The 22,888-nt window shown below is 39.9% G+C and overlaps 1 protein-coding gene and 1 pseudogene across 4 annotated transcripts in view; both read left to right on the top strand.

The window, feature by feature from the left end:
• RASGEF1B (RasGEF domain family member 1B) overlaps nt 1-22,888 on the top strand; it is a 569,745-nt gene that overhangs the window by 472,360 nt on the left and 74,497 nt on the right. The gene's annotated exons all lie outside the window — the stretch shown is intronic.
• On the top strand, nt 4,896-5,295 carry LOC109276961 (28S ribosomal protein S16, mitochondrial-like; annotated as a pseudogene).

Here is a 22,888-nt window from a genome sequence, read left to right on the forward strand (position 1 = left end):
ATTTACTTTTTCAAATGGCTTCACTTTTTAAACTTAACCTCATCCTAAACCATAACGCCTAGCACATTTGCTATACTGATTTTTTTTAATTGTTTTTAATATTTATTTTTGAGAGAGAGAGCATGAGTGAGAGAGAGAGGCAGAGAGAGAGGGAGACACAGAATCCAAAGCAGGATCCAGGCTCTGTGCGATCAGCACAGAGCCCGACACGGGGCTTGAACTCACGAACTGCAAATGCAAGATCATGACCTGAGCCAGAGTCGGATGCTCAACCAACTGAGCCACCCAGGCGCCCCGATTTCATTTTTTCTAATATAAAGATAATTTCATGACTATTAAAATAAATACCTGTCTAAATACCACCTAAAATCACCTCATGTACCACTCTGGCTTCCTTATGGCCCGGCAGAATCTCAGTCTTATTCCTGCTCATCCCCGAGTCTAGTCGGAATAAAGTAAGATTTGCGACGACGAAACCCTTTCTATTCTCAAGTGTTTAGTCTGTGGGATAAAAAAGCCACCACCTTGGATCCATGTGCTTTTTGGGGGGAAGGGAGTTGTGGTAGGATCCATGTGCTTTTGAGTAAGCACTAAGAGAACACGAAGGCAAATCCAGTAAAATTTCCTGTTTAAAATATTGTTTAAAGAATCTAATCACCACCATGAGAAAGTATATTTTCAGATTACTTCCAATGGCATCGAATTAAGTCCAAATCTTTCATAGCAATTTGTACTTACCCAAGGACACTTGATCTAAAAACTAACATTCTTTAATAACATTCCTAAAAGACTATGGAAATTTTAACAAGCCCCAAAACAGCATTCCTGCAAAAATAAAATATTTGAATAGGAACAAGTGGGAGAAAGCACATAAAAAATTAGCTCTCATTAGTGAAGAATGTATATTTTGGAAAAGCTCTTGGAGAGTAAAAGGAAATCCCAGCCCCACATAAACGTTCCCTAGTAAACCTCTTGATTGAACTGGTTCATTTTCACAAAATTCTTTCTCTTCACCAAGAACTTAAAACTGCATTTCATCATTTCTCTCAAATTTAACAAGTCTATTTTCTTTTAGGTTTCACTAAATGCATAAGTAGAATCATGGCTATTTTCTATTAGATAGGTAGGTGATGCATAGATGGCATGGATGTATGTAGATAAACATATACACCCACGTATTCAGATGTATGTATACAGATATCTGTGTAATCAACACATACACAGAATGCTTTACTTGGAGGGACTTTAAGGTTCATTGAGCCTAGCACCGCCCAAACTGTGTTATACAATTTGCATGCAATGTTAAGGAGTTTCCTTTACGAAAAGGAAGCCATGGGGTGCCTGAGTGGCTCAGTCGGTTAGGTTAGGTTAGGTGTCTGACTTCTGCTCAGGTCATGATCTCATGCTTCACTGGTTTGAGCCCCGCGTTGGGCTCTGTGCTGACAGCTCATAGCCTGGAGCCTGCTTCAGATTCTGTGTCTCCCTATCTCTTTGCCTGTCCCCTGTTCATGCTCTGTGTGTCAAAAATAAATAAAACATTAAAAAAAAGGAATCCATGATGAAATAACTTTGGTAAACATTGGACTCAACAAACTTATAGGGGCACCTGGAGTGGCTCATCCGGTTAAGCGTCTGACTTTTTATTTCAGCTCAGGTCATGATTTCATTGTTTGTGGAGCCTGCTTGGGCTCTTTCTCTGCGCCTCCCTCGCTTGCGCTCTCTCTCTCTCTCTCAAAATTAATAAATAAGAATTTAAAACGAACAAAACAAAACAAACTTAACAACTTAGAACACTACATATATATTGAATTTTCAAGAAGGGCATATAGCAGTGCTTCTTAAACTTTAATGCATCTAAAATTGCATATTGAGTAGTTCTGGGATGGGATCTGGCATTCTGCTTTTCTAGGAAGCTCCCCAGTGATGCTGATGCTCCTGGTCCAAGAACCAAACTTTGAATAGCAAGGGTATAGGTTTCCTAAAACTTCTTTTACTTGTGAAACTAGTAAATACGCATGCCCTCCTTATACGTAATTGTTTTTTTGAGATGGTTGGTTGGTTGGCTGCCTTGTTGATTGTTGTGTGTCGGTTTTGAAAGTAGACATCAGTGTTTTATAATTTTTGAGACTATTAATATAGCTGAATCCCCTCATTTTATAAGGACGGTGAATATCATTTTAAAAAATCACTCTGAGTTTACCCAGTTGACTTTTACCTTTTCAGTGGCTTTGCTTTGTTTCATACAAGTTGTAATTTGGGAAAACTTCAAGTCCTGTACCATTGTGAGAAGGGGTGAAGGACATAAAAAGACATGTGTTTTTTGAGTTCTCTTTCAATGCACAGTGAAGGATGTGCACTTTACAAGCACAATAAAAAATGTACTTGACTCCTATAGCCAGACGAAATTTTACTAGCAAACAATTGTTTGGATTTATATTAGACATGTTTTTTTGTTGGCTGTCGAACGCTTAATCATGGGATCATACAGCAAAGTACCCGAGTGCTTTAGGTAGCCAGCAGACCAGCAACCCAACCCTCTTCCACCTCCTAATCCACTCACCACCATTCACCTCTCTATCCACTTGTCGAACCATTCACTCATCCACTCACAAATCCAGTCTCCACCCATCCGTTCAGTCATGCGACCACCACATGTCCACCTACCTACACAACCACCCACCCATCCATCTCCACACCCATCCCTTTACGTTAAGTTGTTGAACAATATTCACGTGACATGGTTTCTTTGCAAACAGAGTAAAGGCAAAATTGCTCTGTGAGTTTAGGGTAGGTAAAAGAGCAAATGACAAAAAAAAAAAAAAAAGAGTAAATGGCATATTATTTTAAAATCTCCTAATGTACAGTACTTCCTTATGCACTAAACTCCCAATCCGTAAATAAGAGTTTTTCAGTGGTGATTTTAAACAGTGGCTGGGATGGTGCTCATGTAGGGAGACAAACAAGCTGTCTGTGAGAGGAGATCTGAGTTGTCTAACATACCTCCTTAACCTGACCTTCCTCATTCTTCACTCCATGAAGTGTTCATTCAGTCCTTTCCTTCCACATTTCCTAGCATTCTCCTTCATGCTAGTCTCCAGCCAGCTAAACTAAGTTACTTGGAATTGCCCAAACCATGCCCGTAACTTTTCTCTCCAGCTGGACTACACTTCCTCTCCATCCTGTATGTCTAGTTCACAGCTTAGTATGTCTCTTTTCTCCCAAAAGTTTCCCCAAATCTGCTTTCCCTGATTTGTCATCCACACTTCTCCTGTGGTAATCACTACTTTGACCTTGTATTCTAGTTATTTATGGGTATGTTGATCTCACCTATTAGGCACAAAGCTCCCTAGGAAAAAAAATGAGGTCTGTGCCTGATTTTCTTTGCATTCTTCATAGACTCTCAAACAGAGCCACTCAGTAAATTCATTTCTTTCTGGAATGAGTGAAATTCACATAAACTTCTGATTAAATGAAAACTGAGTGTGCTGATTTCATGATTAACTAAAGAGTTTGAAGCCAAGAAATATCCCAGTGCCTATAAAATTTTAGTTAACTATATTGGTTCGTTATTATTCTGAATCTTTTGTAAAGTATTTTGCCAAGTCCTTGCCTGAGGATGCTAATGTGTTTCAAAGTGATGTTAGAATCTTGATTTAATTAAAGTGTTGACCTACTAGGGGCACCTGGGTGGCTCAGTCGGTTAATCGTCCAACTTCAGGTCAGGTCATGATCTTGCAGTTCATGGGTTCGAGCCCATGAACTCGGGCTCTATGCTGACCTGCAGAGCCTGTTTCAGAGTCTCTCTCTCCCCACCCGCTACCTCTACCCTGCTTGCATGTGCACTCCCTCTCTTTCTCTCTCTCTCTCAAAAGTAAATTAATACACTTAAACAAAAATAACATATTGACCTTCTGGAGCATAAGCTGTTAAAATAATAAAGAATAAAATAATATATTCTTACTTTTAGATATATTAATTCTTACATTATTTTTCTCTCTAAAATATTCCTTCTATTAATAGTCGATTCAATGTCAAACTTGTAAAGAATCACATAAGAGTTTTAGTCTGGGACTTAATGTCCAGTGACAATTTCTACTATAACCTCTGGCTTTCAGATCACGTTGGGGATGCAAAGTCTTTTTACCATCGGCAAAATTCTTACCCATCCTTTTTCCATTTAGGAAAATGATTATAGTTTTTGTTATTGCTATTCATTCCTTTACGTTGTCTCAAACATTATATGAATTCTTAATAATTATAATATGAAAGAGAGAGATAAAGAAGAAAAGAAAATGACTCAGCTGGTAGCTCAAAATAGTATCCTACAGATTTGTCCCAAGGCTGGAGATATGACTGCATTTATGTTAAAATCTTTATTTTCTGAAAAACATGTTTCTTCAAGTCCAACATCTTTAGGCATTAGTTTTAGTAACTTTGCTGATTGTATGATTGTATTGAGGTAGACCTACATTGTACCTTTGGTGTTTCTTTATCATCAAAATCTTTAAACTTTTTTTAAAAAATATTTATTCATTTTTGAGGGAGAGAAAGACGCAGAGCATGAGTGGGGGAGGGACAGAGAGGGAGACACATAGAATCTGAAGCAGGCTCCAGGCTCTGAGCTGTGAGCTGTGAGCACAGATCCCAATGTGGGGTTCAAACCTACAAACCATGAGATCATGACCTGAGCTGAAGTCAGACACTTAACCAACTGAGTCACCCAGGCGCCCCCAAATCTTTGAACTTTAAAATGACAATGTTTGCTACAGCTTGTGTAGCAGAGAGGTGAGGTCCATCCTCCACCCCACCAGAGGCCTCAGAGCCAATCTGGGTCAGTGGTGGGAAGCTTTGAGGTGCTGCAACGGGCACACGGGCCCAGTGCACACAGCTGCACCATGGCTTAGCTCACTGTTGTCCTCTGCAAGGGCTACCATGGAGGTCACATAACCATCCGCCTTGACCTGAGTGGCTGTACTAACCAGCATTTCTACCACATTGTGGCCAGTTGTATCCCAGGGATGGCCGTTGGTGGAGCAACTTGGCTCCTATGATCCACTGGCCAATAGTCATGGAGAGAAAATGGTTGCTCTCAACCTGGACCAGATTTAGCATTAGATGGGCCATGGGGCCCACCTCTCTAAGCCTGTGGAGAAGTCTCTGGGTCTTTCTGGCTTTTCCCCTCTGTATCCCATGATGATCACAAATGCTGAGAGGCCATGAAGGCAAAGGACACATGAAGTCCTCTTAGCATCTCAGAAAACTGATACAGAGTCTAGAGAAACAAAAATGAGCTGACTTTGAAGACAGGGCATTAGGAAAAAGGTCAAAGTCCTCTTACAACACTTGTGCAGAGTTCCGAGTTTTATTAGATTTGGGAGTCAATAAAGTGGAGTTTTCTAAGTCAAAAATAAATAAATAAAATGACAATTTTGAAAATTAGCTACCATACCTATTTTTACTTTGGATCGTGACAGGAAAGCATGAAAAGGGTTTCATCGACATTGATTCCGTTGTTGATGTAAATTTACCGGGACCTTTTCAGACCATAAGTCAACTGGCAAGTGCTGTAGGATGGAGCTGCTCCCACAATTGCCCAGGAGCTCCTGTTATCATTCCTCAGTGGCCAGACTTTGTCAGCCCTGTCAACCGAATGGATTCCTTAATTTGAGAGACATCACTTGATTCCGGTGACCATGAACAAATTTAACACATGTATAAAATGTTGTCATGACCAGAGTTCTCCATCACGTCTCCCTGCCAGGTGACCCTCTGTAACTGCCATGCTCCCGTTTGCCTTTGGCTTAGGACTATGGCCTTGGGCTCTCTGACCACCAAGAATGGAGTGATTGTGGGGGTGCCTGGGTGGCTCCGTCAGTTAAGAGTCGGACTCTTGATCTCGGCTTAGGTCATGATCTCAGTGTTTGTGAGTTTGAGTCCTGCATTGGGCTCTGCACTGACAGGGCTGAGCCTGTTTGAGATTCCCTCTTTCTCCCTCTCTTTCTGTCCCTCTTGGGCTCTCTCTCTCTCTCTCTCTCTCCCTCTCAAAATAAATACATCAACTTAAAAAAAAAATGGAGTTATTGTGGTTTAGGCACCTGGAAGTATTGCCCTTTCATTAAAGAGGAACAAAAGAAGGAAGGACGAGAACAGTACGTCAGCCTAGTGGTTTTCCTTCTCTCTGTGCCTTGAACAGTTTAGCAGACAAATGTTGGGACATACTTTTTAATTTCCAACAGTGTGAAGGGCACTTTTTCTTCAGTACTTATAAATGGGTCCTCTGGCACTTACTGGAAGTCCCATCCAGCCTGCCTGCCTTTGGAAGCCTCTCTTGACATTGGCATCCTCCATTGAAAGTCCCTCTCCTACTATCCCACCTCCCTGTCAGCTGCCCAGGATAGAGCGCCTCTGAGAAGTGGTCCCCGAGGGACACTCCCCAACCTGGCATGTACCAGCTCTCCTTTTTCGCACGTATCTGCCAAGTCTATAGCCCAGCCCCTCAGTCTTCCCCACCAAACCCTTTACCCTATGAGGCCTTGGAGGCAAGAGGGACCAGGGGAACTATCAGTACTTTCTCCTCTAGAAACCTGTAGACAGACTCATTTCATCATTTCTAGCATGGTCTCCTTCAGAAAAGATAGTTTAAATTGCAAACAATCCACTTTGCAGGCAATTGGGAACACAGACGGTTTGATTTGGGGACACTGTGTGTTTACGTTGAGGAAGTGAGGTTGCATATACAAACTACTGTCTGCTGCTGAGTGAGCACTTAACATTTTTTGATACATAACTGAATTCTCTGAAGACAGGAAACAGCAGGCAGCTGGTCTTGCACCCATTCAAGAAGCACTGTGCTCCTTTACAGCAAGAGAGCTGAACTCTCTTACAGCAAGAGAGCAATGAACTGTGCTGTCCGGACTGGGGCTAGGTATTTTGTCAGTCATTCAAAAGTCTCTTCTGATGGTGTGTCCATCAAATAGCAGGTCTGGGAAGTACTGCTCAGAGATGCTTGGTCTTATTCTTTGAAGATTAGAGTGGGGAGGGAACGGGAACCCAAAGTTGCACATAATTTTTTCTTTGCAGCTGGAGAAACTGAGGCAATGAAAAGAAGGACATTATGCAGGGGCCCAGAGGGGAGCCTGCAATTTTGAGAAAATGATCTTCATTTACCCTGTCATTTCCACGTAGCTGGTTGAAAGCTAATCTTATTTTTAGATAAGCTTAGTTGTCTGGGTTATTATTGGCCACTCCATCGCTGGGATATGTGGTGTATTTCAGGAATAAGGTTGGTCAGACCTTATATCTGATATATAAGTCAGATTTATATCAAGTACAAAATTTAAAAAATAGGTTTATTTCCTTATAAAACTATATATATTTTTAACGTTTTATTTATTTTTGAGACAGGGAGAGACAGAGCATGAACAGGGGAGGGTCAGAGAGAGGGAAACACAGAATCTGAAACAGGCTCCAGGCTCTGAGCTGTCAGCACAGAGCCCGACGCGGGGCTCGAACTCATGGACCACGAGATCATGACCTGAGCCGAAGTCGGCCGCTTAACCCACTGAGCCACCCAGGCACCCCAAAACTATATTATTTTTGTATAAATTCGTATTTATTTATTTTTGAGAGAGAAAGAGAGAGAGAGAGATAGACAGCCAGCATGAGCAGGGGACGAGCAGAGAGAGGGGACAGAGGATCCAAAGAGGGCTCTGCATGCACAGAACAGAGCCCCATGCAGGGCTCAAACCCACAAACCTCGAGATCATGACCTGAGCCAAAGGCAGTCACTTAACCGACTGAGCCACCCTGGTGCCCCCATGCACGGTGTTCTTTATGTCCATCACTATGATTATTAAGATCTTGTCTCTCACATCAATAAAGCTCCCTTAATGAGATAAAAAAATGGTTCCACAAACTTAAACACTTCTAGAAGTCTTTTTTTTTAAATCTAAACTAAATTTTGAAAAAGCCCAGCACAATATGTACCAGAGTTTTTAATAAGATAATTTTTCATATCACTTTAGGAAATTTAATCTTGTCATGAGATTAAATGAGTCTCTTGGAGAAGAGACTCTTCCATCTATCCTGAAATGCAAAGCAACTCTAAACGGTCCTTTTTGTGCTTTATCAGAGATGATGGAGATTTTTTATTTTTCATCCCGGTTACAAACGTCTTCAAACTTCAATGGACAGAGTTCCCTTGCTGTTACAAGAGAATTCTGGAATGCTGGGTCGATCTGTGCACCAGGTATCCTCACCCCAAAGAGGACAGAGGTGGAAGAACAGATTCTGTTGCCACTTTCCCATGTACTCCTCTCACATCCACTGTGGGGAATGGGTTTAAGGGTGTGGGATCCTCAGTGAGGTAGCCATGATTTTAGAATGTTCTATTTGTCTCTAGACTCTCTTGCTTGGGAATGGGATTATTCTATATTAGAAGAGCTACTAGTGTCCTCTCCAAGTAAAGCAGGAAACATTTTTAGGAAAGACTAGAAACATATTTTTATAATTATGATAACACTGGGTTGTTCTTGGATCATAAATTAGTCTCTTCCTTCTTAACCTTCCTTTCTCTTTTTCAGAGATTGGCCAAAAAGTTACAAATATTTCAATTCCTATTCTTTAAGGAGATTTTTAAAAATTTTTCATGTTCTTTCTTCCTTTCTATGTGATTTTATTAAGGAGTCCTGATTAGCATTCATAGTAGTGTCTATTCCCCTTTTCCCTTTACTTTTTGTTTGTAAATCATTGGCTGTTTTACAATTTTTATTTATGAAACAATGTTTATGTAAGAGACAATTTACATTTCGGAAAGAGTCCTTAGTGATTAAGAGAGAGAGCTCTGGAGCCAGACTTCCTGAGTTCAAGGCCCAGCTCTTCTAACTACTAATTTTGTGAACTTGGCAAGTTACTTAAACACTTGTGCCTCAGTTTCCTTATCTGTAATATGAGAATAATATCTTTTCCAAGGGTTTATTTGTAGGATTAAACAATTTAATACATATAAATGCATAGACCAGTACCATACAAAAGTAAAGGCTCAATTCATATATGATTCTTGCAACTATCATCATTAGTCTATCTTTATACAGTTAATAAATATATTATATGGCAACCTATGACATCCCTCTTAATGCCTAAGAAGCTACGACTGATTTTTTATTTCTAAATTGGTTAAAACCAACATATTTTTCCCTCTTTAGACAACTATTTATCCAACATAACTTTCTGAGGAAAGCTTAGCTTTACTTAGTTATCTAACGAGATAAAGTATACAAAGTACTCTGCAAATCGTAAAGTACTATACAAATGTCATTCATTATAACGCCTACTACTAAGAAAATTTCTATTTTCCAGATGCCATTATTTAAGAGAGGTCTTATCTTTCCTTTTGGAAATAAATTTGAGGTTATTTTCCCATAAAGAAAAATCTTCACAGAGTCTCAAAGATCTCAGAGTAAGATTTGTTGATGACATTTTTCATTATTGGGATAAGGATTTAGATTGTATCAGATTGAAACACATTTGCAATTTCAGCTTTCCTTCAACAAAGATATGAACAGATTGCTGTCTCTTGTCTATAAAACAAAACAAAGCACTCTTGGTTGCAGGAACTGCAAAAATAAATGTTAAATAAAATAGGTATCTAGAAACTTCGACCGTTAGGTCATTTGATGTGTACTGAATTTGGCTAACTGTAATAATTGCATATCTTAAGAAATTTCCTAAGAAGGAGATATCCAGTCTGCAGACCAACACTCGACTGCTGAGATTTCTTAGACTGTCACACACAGTATTCTCTCCTTCTTCAGTTTCCTTTTGTACACACAATGCAAGTCTCCCCTAAATAAGACCCTATCATGATACATATTATCCTCTTCTCAGGCTGTCAGCCCTATACAATCTGGCATTTCCTTATCAACCTATAATGTTGTCATACATAAAGTTATTTCCTGAGTGTATTTGCCTCCTTAGGTAAAGTTTAAGCCCTTGAAATTAAGGATCATACTTTATACTGTTCATAATCTTTTTACAATGGCCAGCCAAGTCCTAAGCATATAGTTGCTCAGGGAATGCTAATTGATTGGTTGATTGATTGATTGACTGATTAATCAAAACTCACGTGAGACTCTTCCAGAATCTAATGAGACAAAACCCACCTTTTCCCCAAATGAAACAAGACCTCATAACAGAGTTTTTTCACTTTGCTCAACCTCTTGTACAGCCTTCTCTGACGCTCCTGTGACGGGCAGATAAAGCACTACAAAGGAGAAAGATCTCTAGCTGGAGTTTAAAATGTCTGGACTTCAAGTACTAAATGCAAGCAGAATATTTAACCTCCTTGACCATCAATTTTCACATCAGTAAAATGGGAAAAATGATGTGTGCTGCCTCCTCATTTTGAGAATTGGGGAAAATATTTTATATAAAATGCCTAGCACAATGTCTTGTGGGGGCAGAGTAAGAGTAGGCTGGTAAACACATACCAAAGTGGAGGTGCTGATTTGACATTCACGGTGGTTTTCTCAAAGACTCAGTATGTCCAAAACCAAGCTCATGATTTCCCCCAAACCTGGTCCTCCTTCAAAGAATGGCACCATCATTTGTAGCAATGTGGATGGAACTGGAAGGTATTGTGCCAAGTGAAATAAGTCAGTCAGAGAAAGACAGATACCATATGTTTTTGCTCATAGGTGGATCCTGAGAAACTTAACAGAAGACCATGGGGGAAGGGAAGGGGGAAAAAATGAGCAGAGAGGGAGGCAAACCATTAGAGACTCTTAAATACAGAGAACAAACTGAGGGTTGATGGGGGGTGGGTGAGGTTGGGGAAAATGGGTGATGGGTATTGAGAAGGGCACTTGTCGGGATGAGCACTGGGTGTTTTATGGAAGCCAAGTTGACAATAAATTATATTAAAAAACAAATAAAACTATATATAAATGGTGACAAACTAAAAAACAAACAAACAAAAAACCCACAAAAAACAAAAACAAAGAATGGCACCATCACCCATCCACTTATGTAAACTAAAGTCTGGAATCCATCTCTAACACCTCTCATACCTTCTCCCATACCTCCCGTGCACAAACCAACACAGACTCATTACCTGCTGAGTCTTCCCACACCTCCCCACCTGCCACAACCACCAGATCGGTAGAAACTACCATCATCTCCCACTGGGTCCACCACAACACCTCCAACAGAGCTTCCTTCATCTATAAGTCGCTCCAATGTTCTCATAGTACAGGAGCGACCTTCCTTTATGAATGCAAATCATATCTCGTCTTTCCCTTGCTGCCTACCACTTTTAGAAAAACAAATACCCGAACCCTTCACTTGGCCCATAACATCTGGGATGATCTGGCCCATACTCTGCACGATATTTTCTGTTTGCCCCTCCGTATCCGCTTTATCCCTCTCCACCCCGTCCTGGGCCCCAGGAGCTGACTTTTATGTTCTGCCTCAAGGGGCTCCCTCTCTGTATGATTTATAGCTCATTTGACTAAAGAAAGATGGGAGATGGGAAGGCAGCTGGAAATTGCAGCACGGTATTTATTCCCCTGAATGTCTCCCTGCTGTGTAACCTCACACTGGTTGCATCTCCTTACGGCCAGGGCTTCTGTGAGCTGTCTCTTTCCTGTAGCTCTTGTCTTTCATAAACACTCACGCCTTCCACTGTGGTGCCCAGGCATAGTGACAGCTTTTCATTCTTTTCAACTTTGCATTCATAGTGGGTGCTGTACATCCCTTGTAGATTCCCCTTTACCATCCAGACACCATTGTAAAGAGTCCCTTGATTCACCTGTCCTCAGTGGCCCTGTTTGAGTATGCCCTGTCTTCTGCTAAACCTCTGACTGAATCATTCTTCCCTCCTCAAGCCACTGGCTTTTCAGTGCTTCAAACATGTCAGGCTTCCTTCCACTTCTACCTGGGTGAATCTTTCTCTTCCCCTAGTTAATGCTAATGAACCCCTCAAGTCTCAGCTCAGATATTGCTTCCTCATGGAAGCTTCTCCTGACTTCCAAAATAGGTCGAGTAACTCTACCGTATGCTTTCCTACTCTGTGCGGTTTTCCACAGCGCTTATCATTGGATAACAAGCACATCATCTAAATAAAGTACGTCTCTGCCATTATTGTAGGAGCCACATCTGTTTTGCTCATCACTGTGCCCAGTTCCTAACACACTGGGTGGCACGTGTGGTCCTTAGAACATAAATGATAAAAGAATGAACGCATTCAGTTTGGTAGCTGCTATCTAGAAAAATGCCAGTCTTGAGGACTGTATAAGTGGATCCCATTTATTTACTTTGTAGATCCATGTTCCATACGCTTAACCGGAGACAAAGATTACTTGTCATTATTTCTTCCAATCACAATTTCCAAAGCCAAGCATTTCAAAGTTACACGAGGAATTCTCTGACTACCAACTTGCCTCAAATGACTATCCCTCTCCTCTTTCTCTGTTCCTCATTGAATCGTTTTTCCCTTCCCATATTTCCATTATTTCTTGTTTGTAGCCTGGGATGCCCTCCTCTCTCCACCTACCCATATCCACGTAACTAACTTCTTTAACTCCGTCAAGGCTTTGCTCAAAAGTTTCCTCAATGGGGCCTACCCTAACCACGCTATTTAAAATTTCAGAAGCAACCTCCTCTCTGAATCAGCCACGTCTTGCTCTGTTTTTTTTGATAACTTTTATCGTCACCTAAAATCACTGATATTTTTATGACATTTATTATTTATTGTCTCCTCTAGTAATATCAGGCATCTCGAGTGCCTCCAACAGCACCTGAAACATAGTAGGCCTTCAAAAATGTTTGTTGATGAATTTATTTCATGCCCTTTTCTCAACCTTTTACTTGTCTGCACCTCTTTGTTCACATCTCTTCTTTCCCCCACAAACCAAAAGGCAATTATAGATTCCAAGATTGTTTCTTGCCCCTTCCTCTGCCTACACAAAACTTTACCTAGACAAAAATGGATGAAGGGGAGTGGGAGATACAGGCTCCCGGTTATGGAATGAATAAGTCATGGGAATAAAAGGCACAGCACAGGGGACATAGTCAACGATATTGAAATAGCATTGTATAGTGACAGATGGTAGCTATACTGGTGACGAGCATAGCTTAACATACAGAGAAGTTGAATCACTATACTGTATACCTGAAACTAATGTAACATCACGTGTCAAGTATACTCAAATAACATTTTTTTCACTAAAAAATAAAGAAGAAAGAAAAACTTCACCTAGACAAAACTTTATGATGAAAAAAATTTTTTAAAGAAATCTCATGTGTTTTAAAGGAAATGCCGTAAATACTTCGTAAATTATTAATTGAGCAATGTGAACACAGAAATCGTGCTTTTTGGATTAGATGTCCCGCACTCAGTAAATGTTTTGTTATGAGAGCAATAAAAATGAAAGCAGATGTTAATGAAAGTCCATAAAGGCATAAATAAAATGCCTAATCTCTATTTGCTAAGCAAATAGAGAATTCCTATCTCCATTTTACCTTAAGTCACTTTAGAAATATTGCATAAAAAGCAAATTTGTCATAGAATCTAACAGTAGAAACTTCTTATGAATTTGTATCTATGCCAGCCTGTGTTATTTCAGCATTGATGTTCAGAATAATTAGTCAAGGCTCTGCAAGATCCCAGAGTGCCTTCTGAATCATCCAACATTACATTCTCCATTGAATGTTGGTTATCCGTGCCCTGTGGATGTGGTCACCCTTCTGTAACTAGAGTATTTCAACCAATCAGTCTAACAAGAAGTACCTATTAAATGACTAGTATGTGCTCATCCTACCACTGTTTTATTAACCAGAACAGTGTGTCTCTGAGGATGCTAAGTACCGAGAATCTCCTGTATCACTAACAACTACAAATAACTTAGTCTGAAATTGCTTTCACCCAGATGCCGCTAAATGGCTGAGGAAAAGGAGAGGTGAAATCTGGTTACCATTCCTGTCCTTTCTCATCCCTTCCTGATGCAGCCTCTTCTCTGAGGCATCTACCTCCTATCTCCTCGTGATTAACCATGTTGAAACTCTAATTGTTTCTTTTTCCTTTAAGGGAAGCACGGTAGAAAATTTGATCTGAAATATTTTGTGAATCTTTTCCCCCTTTTACATTACATGTTAATAAAAGAGTAATTAGGAAGTACAGAAGGGAAAGCAAAGAAAAATCAATTCCTAGGTCTCCCACATATTTCATCATGGAAGGTAACTGCTGTAAATTTGGGGGAGTTATTTATTTTCATGGTTTTTATACACACACACACACACACACACACACACACGAACAGTAATCTGAAACATGTCCATGGTGGTAAGCTAGAAAAAGAACAGCCCAACCCTATAAAAGTAGCATCTATAAAAAACATACCTAAAAGAAAAAAAGAAAGAATGAAAACCTAGCCTCTAGGGTAAAGGTTAACAACTGAACTGTCATTTAGAGTTGATGATTTGCTTTCCCCTAAGCTTAAGACTTTCAGGGAATTAGTTTATGATCCCAGGCAGCTTTCTTGTCAGGGGGAGGGTGCCCAGTTAGCCCTAATTATTACATTTTGTTTCACATTCCCACTTAAACAGCTAACCTTTTTTCTAATGGGTCTGGACTCTGGCAGCCACAGCGTGAACTGACGGGAGGGGGCGGGGTGGGGGGAGCTGTTCTTTCTCTAAATGGCCTTTTGTGTGAGGATAATGACCCCACTCTCTTGAATAGGGTTTTTCTCTACTTGCTGTAGCTAAATGCATCATTGGAGAAAACAAAGCAAAGAGAAATTGCAGTAAAATGGTACATAATGGCCCCCTGGGATGGAGAGTAGGCTTGGCTCTCAGACTTCCCTCTCTTCTTTTTCTAAAGTTTCATACAGAATAGTATTTTACCTGGGAGGTGGGGAAGGTGGGGAGGGAGGTGGAGACTGGCACCCTGAGTGATTTGGGCAATGTTTCGCGTTGTGATTTGAGAAGACAAGCTGCCACTGAGTTAAGGGGTGCCTAGCAGTCTTCTCAGTAGAAATAATTCTCTGCTTCTTGATCCAGAGCCTGGGTCAGAATAAGTGCTCAAAAATAAGAATTTCTTCCTGGTCAACCTCAGGCTTCTGAAGGACACTGGTCATTCTTGTCCTTGTGCTACAATTCTGTTGTGATACTTGAATTCACCACATCCATGGCACGTGGGTGAGGGGTGGGGCTTGCGAAACAGATGATGAAAGCTTTTGGAAACCCACGTTATGTGTTAAGATTTAGAATTATGTTTAAAAATTCCATATAATAGGAGCAATGGTATAAAAGTTCACAAAACTTTAAGGCAGATTTTGATCCACCTGGTTTACATTTAAAATTAAATAAGGGAATATCTAGATTTCTCTGTAGTCTCAATAATAGGTTTCATTACCTTGGTGTAACTTAAAGTCACAACAGGGCAATTTTAAGGTCTAAAGACTCCCTACTCATACTAATTCACTATCCTCTTCTGTTGACTCTCTTCCTGTATGTAAAAAGCACTTTGCAAATTGCTAGACATTTTATAAATACTAGCCAGTGATCTAATTACTCACCCTCTTCTCCTCTAGTGAATTCCCTCCATTGCTACTTATTTGCTGGGTGCTTACTCATTACGGCCAATCCATTTCTCCCACCTCATCCCTTGGGTATTTTAATGGTTTCATTTAATAAAGTAATAACCCATAATGGGTTAATAAAGGGCAGTTAAGGATGCTGGAGTACAGCCCTTGGAAGATCTGTAGGGTACTTCTCTAAGGTGATTCATTTCCCCCTACTTCTGGGTGCCTTAGGTACCTCATCTTAAAGGGGGTAATAATAATACATATCTTTTTTACTCAAACAAGATTTGGTATGGCACATGTACGTGTGTTTACTATTTTTTCAGGTGGGCCTCTTCATCAGCCAGAGAGCAAGAAACAGGACTGAAACACGGACAGAAGGGAGCCGAGGAGATTTTCACTCAACAACTAGCTTTGCAAGGAGACACAACTGTTAGGAATTACAATATATATTAGTTGAATATAATCATTTTTGTTTCATCAGAAGAGACTCTGAATAGGTTTTAAGCAAGTTGCACTTAAAAAAAATTTTTTTTATAACGTTTATTTATTTTTGAGACAGAGAGAGACAGAGCATGAACAGGGGAGGGTCAGAGAGAGAGGGAGACACAGAATCCGAAACAGGCTCAGAAACTGTGCTGATGGCTCAGAGCCTGACACGAGGCTCAAACTCACGGACCGCGAGATCATGACCTGAGCCGAAGTCGAATGCCCAACCGACTGAGCCACCCAGGTGGCCCATGCAAGTTGCACTTTTATAAAACAGTATTCATTTTAAAATTCGGTGAAGTTTGGAGAACATTCAAGCAATCCAACTCCTTCTCAGTGAAGGTGTAATCCAGCCATTTATATGGATTCCTACACTTCCCGGAAAATTTGAGGCAAGTGCAGCTTTGCCCAATAGTTTCGGGCTGCATGGCACTAACGGGAAATACTGATTGGTTTATAAACCCTGCCTTCACATGTGGACTAAGTGCCTTTGACCCTTTCAAACTTACACTTTAGATGTGACCTAGTCTTTTTTTTTTATCAGTTTATTTATTTACTTTGAGAGAGACAGACAGACAGGGAGGGGCAGAGAGAGAGAGAGAGAGGAGACAGGGAGAGAGAGAGAGAATCCCAAGCAGGTTCCACACTGCCAGCACAGAGCCTGAAGCAGGGCTTGAACTCACAAACCACGATATCATGACCTGAGCCAAAACCTAGAGTCAGATGCTTAACCGACTGAGCCACCCAGGTGCCCCTAGATATGACCTAGTGTTTATAACCCATATGAGAATCTGAAAGGTAATGAATGTTTTTAATGTAGGAAGGCTGGTATATCTTAGACTGACACTCCTCTTAAGTGCTCTCTTTTGGTCTCTACATGTGTCATCATGAGTTAAACCATTTACTAGTGACCTGGATCAGTGCAGACAGGCTTGGGAAACTTACAAAGCAGATGTTAAACAGTGAAGGCTAAAATAAAGAAAGGTCACAGACTAGGGGGAGGACAATTACAATTAGATCATTATTGATGAAATGGTGACATTCTGTGTCCCTTTACATTACATGTGAAATTCATTCATTCATATATTCACAAATCTTTACTGAGTATCTCTTATTTGCTAATCATCATATTAAGGTTCAGGAACACAGAAGATAAATAAAACACGATTATCATTTCAATCAGGAGGTCACATTCTACTACAATATATGAAATGTAAGTAACAAAATAATAGCTCTCATTCAAGGACTTCTCCTGAAAATCATTGTTAAAGGGTTTTCATGGCCTAAGAGATACTAATTTTTATACTATATTTTAAAACTTACCTCCCTGGAAAAATAGTCACTTACTTGTATGAAGTGTATTATAGCAATAAACCATTTATCTTTAAGAATCATCATGAAGTTCACCTACATGTTGAGATAACTAAAAGTCTCACGTATCAAAATGATATTTAAATACTTTTACATCCTTTCGTTATTTAACCCATGCAAATGAAATTGTTACATCAGGCATCAGAATTGTACATGAATTTATAGTTTTAGAAATTTCCACAAATATTTGTCAAGAACTCAGGGAGAGTAATGTTTCTTGTGTAGTGCTAAACATTGGAAATGGGGGAGGGGATTTAAAAATCATAATTATGGTCCGGTTTTCCATAAAGTGTGCATCTGCTTAAATGTTAATGATGGTGTAAACAGGAGTACCTTGCGTGCCATAGATACATATCTCATCTATTAAGAGGGCACGTGAAACTCTTGTTAGAAAAATAAGGAAGTGGGTGGGGGCAGGGGAGGAAAATTTGCTTCGGACTTTTAAACCATAGCTCCTGACTTTCTTATCCGAAGACAGTTCTTAAATTTGAAATCCCAACTGATCTAAGCAAATTTTTAGCTTGCCAACTAATGAGTTTAGAAATGACACCCTCCTGTTGTTGCTTGATTTTCTTTCTGCTTCAGTTGTTCTTTCAGATAAAATGCTGAAATGCCAAGGAAGCAATTTTCAGAAACACATTGGTAGAGAAACCGCGGCTATATATTGAGATCACATGTAGGTGGACCTCACTGGTATTTACCTAAAGCCTCTATAACATCCTAATATTATTTAAAGGCAGAAAAATCCATGCTTAAGGAAGGGAACTTCTTAGCTTGGGGAGACAAAAGCAGAATAAAATTGCATGGCCATGAAGTCATAAAAAGGCTCTCTTCTTTTAGTTATGATTGCCAAATTCAGTACAACCTCGCCCTAACATTGGTTTGAGAGTAAATTTTTCAATATAAGATAAACTTGCTTAAATCTGGTCCAAGATAAGCTTTTAAAAAGCAGTAATATTAGACCCAAGCATTTTACTTAGATGATCTCATTTGGTCCTCATAACAACCTTATGAGATAGGTACCATAATTTCCTTCATTTTACAGATAAGGAAATTGAGATTTAAGCAACACAGAGGTTTAAATAACTAGCCCACATTTATAATTAAGGAATGGCAGGGCTGGAATGTGAACATAGATAAGGCTTCTCAAAGCCTTATTTATTTATTTATTTTTTGCCACTTCCTTGTCCAAAATCTCCAATGGCAGCTAATAGCCTATCAATCCAATTGATAAGAGATCATTGGGCCAGGATGTATCTTTGGAGAGCAGAGAATGAATGAAGGAATAGTCAGGCAAACACACAACATTTTTTTAAAACTAGCTTTGATGAAAGTTGCTAAAGGAGTGAATTTTAAAAGTTCTCATCAGAAAAATAAAATTGTAACTTACACATGGTGATGGATGTTAACGACTTATTGTGGTGACCATTTTGCAACATGTACACACATCAAATCATTATGTTGTACACCTGAAACTAAATGTTATTTGCACTTGTATCTCAATTAAAAAAAAAAAAAAAACAGCTTTCCAGTTTCAGTTCACCCTATGAGCTGTTGGTTTGCTCTCATTCTCAGATCCATTCTCCAATCTTCTCTGTCCTGCTTTCATGCCTTCTGGCTTCTGGCTGGGTTCAGCCAATAGGAGGCACTGGCTGGAGAATAGAGGGCTGGAGGAGAGAGAGGTCAGGGTATTTCTTCCTCATGTCCTCCCTACGAAAGTGCCTGTCTCTGGAAGTAACTGCATCTTTCCTGTCAAATGGCTGCTCCCACCCTATAGAGGTGCTATCAGCCTCCTCTTACTAGGCTCTAGGTGCTTCAGTATCCCTTATTTCTTCCCTTAGTCATACCTTTTTAAGTCATGTATTCACTAAAGTGGTACTTGAATTATCTGAAGGAAATGCTGTTTCCTGCTGAGACCTGAATGATAGACTTTGTCTTTCTGGTCTTATTCCTCCCTCCTCTCTCTATAAATCCATTCACTCTTTCATTTATTCAACACATATTCACTGAGCCAGGCACTCTTCCAAGGGCTGATGGTGAAGGACAGCAAGGTAAAAAAAAAAAAAAAAAAAAAAAAAAAAAAAAAAAAGCAGACAAGATCCTTGCTTTCTTGGAGCTTAAAATAGCTCATGCCTTCATTTCCCTATGCTTTTGTTCATTACCTTCTCTCCACTCATCTCTTGACAATTGTAATTTTTTAAGCCCTAGTTCCAATATTTCTTTTTTAAAATGTAAACATCTAGATTTCTTTTGAGCACTGTGAAAGGCTAGGTTTCTGTGCTAAGAACAATTCTAAAAAGAATTCTAGAAGTTTCCCGGTCATGCCATCATTCCAGATCTTCTTTCCAAGAAACCATAAATCTGAAAAATCCACAAAAGCAGATGGAATTTTCCTGAGTGGACTGCAGCTGACTATTTGCCCCTTTGAAATGTTTGGTTCCCCCAGATGATAAATAAATGCTTGTGGCAAGGATAATCTATCGGATTATTGAAGTATTTTTCCCTAATCATTTCTAAACAGATAGCAAGGCTTTTGTGCTCCCTCAAGATAGGGGTGCGTTGAGGAGAACAGATGTTTTCTACAACCTGCCTTCTTGACCTTTGTTTCTAGAGGCCCGAACTCTTGAGGAAATCATGGTAATAGGGAAGAGATGAAGGTGGAAGGAGGCAGTAAGCCTGACTTCCAATCTTTCAGCCAGGGCAAAGATCCAGGAAGGCTAGACCGGAAAGTACCTGAGCTCCCTGCATCCCCTGCCCAAAGTGGCACCAGGATATAGAAGCCCCTGCCTTGGAGTGCCTGGGTGGCTCAGTCGGTTAAATGTCCAGCTTCAGCTCAAGTCATGATCTCAGGGTTCATGAGTTCGAGCCCTGCTTCAGGCTCTGTGCTGACAGCTCAGGCCTGGAGCCTGCTTTGGATTCTATGTCTCTCCCTCTCTCACTGCCCCTCCCCCACTCACACTCTGTCTCACTCTGTGTTCTCTCTCTCTCTCTCTCAAAACTAAACACTAAAAAAGAAGCAGCAGCAGCAGCAGCAGCAGCAACCGCAGCCCCTGCCTTTGAGGGACACAAGTAGCAAGATGCAAAATTACCTTCATCTTCTCTGAAGTTTGGTTTTCAAATAAAGTAATGACATACTTTTAGAGGCCAATGTTGCTGAATTTCCTAGCAGCTGGACAGTGCTGCCTACTGTTGTGTTTTCCAACATTGGGGTCGTGATGCTTAGTTGACATCAACTCAAACATATGTCTAAATTTATATATGAATCATTAAATTGTATGTTCAAAACCCCAAGCTACTTATAAGAAATAGAATTGTAGTTCCATAGGTAAGTAGGAGTATTTCTTCCAAAAGGGCCTTTTGCTTTCTTGTCTGCTCGTTTATGATAGTGGGGCAGTGGGAGAGAAAGATTAAAAGAGACACCGCGTGAAAGAGAATTGGTGAGATTCAAGAGATGTTTTATCAAATCATTATAATTTAGGGTGGGAGTTGGCAAACTATGCCGACTTTTGTATGACCCACAAGCTAAGGATAATTTTTACATTTTTTAATGGTTGAAAAAAATCAGAAGAAGAAAACCATTTTGAAATACATGGTGAATTCAAGTTCAACATATTTTTTAAATGTTTGTTTATTTTTGAGAGAGAGCATAAGCCGTGGAGGGGCAGAGAAAGGGGGTGGGCAGAGAAAGGGGGTAGGCAGAGGATTTGAATTGGGCTCTGTACTGACAGCAGATAGCCCAATGTGGGGCACAAACTTGGAGCCTGATGTGGGGCTTGAAGTCACTAACTGTGAGATCATGACCTGAGCCAAAATCTGACACTCAACCAACACCCAGGAACCCCTCAAATTAAGCATATTAATATTTTTTAATATTAAACATAAAATTCAAATGTCAGGTCCATAATAGTTGTATTGGAGCATAGCTATGCTTATTTTTGTGGTTGCTTTTGTGCTACAATACAGAGTTGAGTAGTTGTAAAAAAGACCCAAAAAGTCAAAAATATTTACTACCTGGCCCTTTACAGAAATTTGCTGACCTTTGATACAGAGTGAATATGGTAATCCTTGTTCCTAGGCTTTAAACTTGGCTGTTCAGGAGAGGATCTGGTGACATAATATCTAGATTTATTTTTATTTATATAAGGAGTAGACAAAGGTAAAGTTGGAATCAAAATAGACTAAATCCAAAAATGGTGCCATCTCTATGAGTTAAACAGAAGTCAATACATTTTGAGTGAACATAGCCAGACACAGGAAGTTCTCTTAGAGACATTATGAGAGCTGGCATTTATAGAACTCTTACTATGTGCCACAGACTTCATTAACAGCTCAATCCTGAAAACCACCCTGAAAGATGGGTATTTTAAAGATGTTATTTACGTGGACCACTGAGTTGAAATATAAAAATCAAAAGGCTGTTCAATCCACGTGAAACACTAGAAGTCAGAGAGCAAAGAGAACATACTTCTAAAGTACAATGGGAAGGGCTGGGGTTTCTGCCCACCTGACGTGAGGTGTGGTCTTGAGATAAAAAGACCAACTTTAGGGGCACCTGAGTGGCTCAGTCAGTTAAACGTCCAACACTTGATTTTGGCTCAGGCCATGACCTCATTGTTCCTGGGTTCGAGCCCCACATCAGGCTCTGGCTGACAGTGAAGGACCTGCTTGGGATTCTCTCTCTTTGTCTCTCTCTGCCCCTCCCCAAATCACCCTGTCCCCCCCCCTCTCTCTCTCTCAAAATAAATAAACATTAAAGAAAAAAGACCAACTTTACAGAGCTGTTTTAAGGAATCAATGACCTAACTGATGTTAGGAAAAGCACCTAACATTGTCTGGCAAGCAGTGGTTGCCCAGTAAAGGCTGGTTTATTTCCTTCCTCTTTTCTAATTAAATTTCATACTTACTAAGATGAATGCAGCCTATGCATAAAGGAAGATTGGAAAAGCAGAGCAGTAGTTAATAAAAATGGCTATCCACCAGGACTTGGCAGTGGGTATGGGGTAGACAGGGATGGGAGTGGGAACATAGCTTCTCTATATATTATTTTTATATTGTTTTGATTTTTAAACATGTAAATTTATTAGCTACCAAAAACCTAAATTAAAAATCTGTAATAAGAATTAATTTAGGACCTATACATTTTAGAGCCTCCCTGGTAGAAGCCTACACAATTTTATGTTAGTGGTTTTTCCCATATGTTGATTTTATTCCATTCTATCCTTCTTTTTTTGTTTTTGTTTTTTTAGATTTTTTAATTTTTTTAAAGTTATCTCTACACCCAATGTGGTGCTCAACTTCACCACTCCGAGATCAAGAGTCTCATGTTCCACCAAATGAGTCAGCCAGGCACTCTCCCCCCAACCCATTCAGTTCTTTTAAAATTTATTGTTATTTATCTTTTAGAGAGAGAAAGAACACGCGAGCAGGGAAGCAGGGCAGAGATGGGGAAA

This window comes from Panthera pardus, unplaced genomic scaffold (assembly GCF_024362965.1).
Source record: "Panthera pardus isolate Hobbes unplaced genomic scaffold, ASM2436296v1 HiC_scaffold_13, whole genome shotgun sequence".
Lineage (NCBI taxonomy): Eukaryota > Metazoa > Chordata > Mammalia > Carnivora > Felidae > Panthera > Panthera pardus.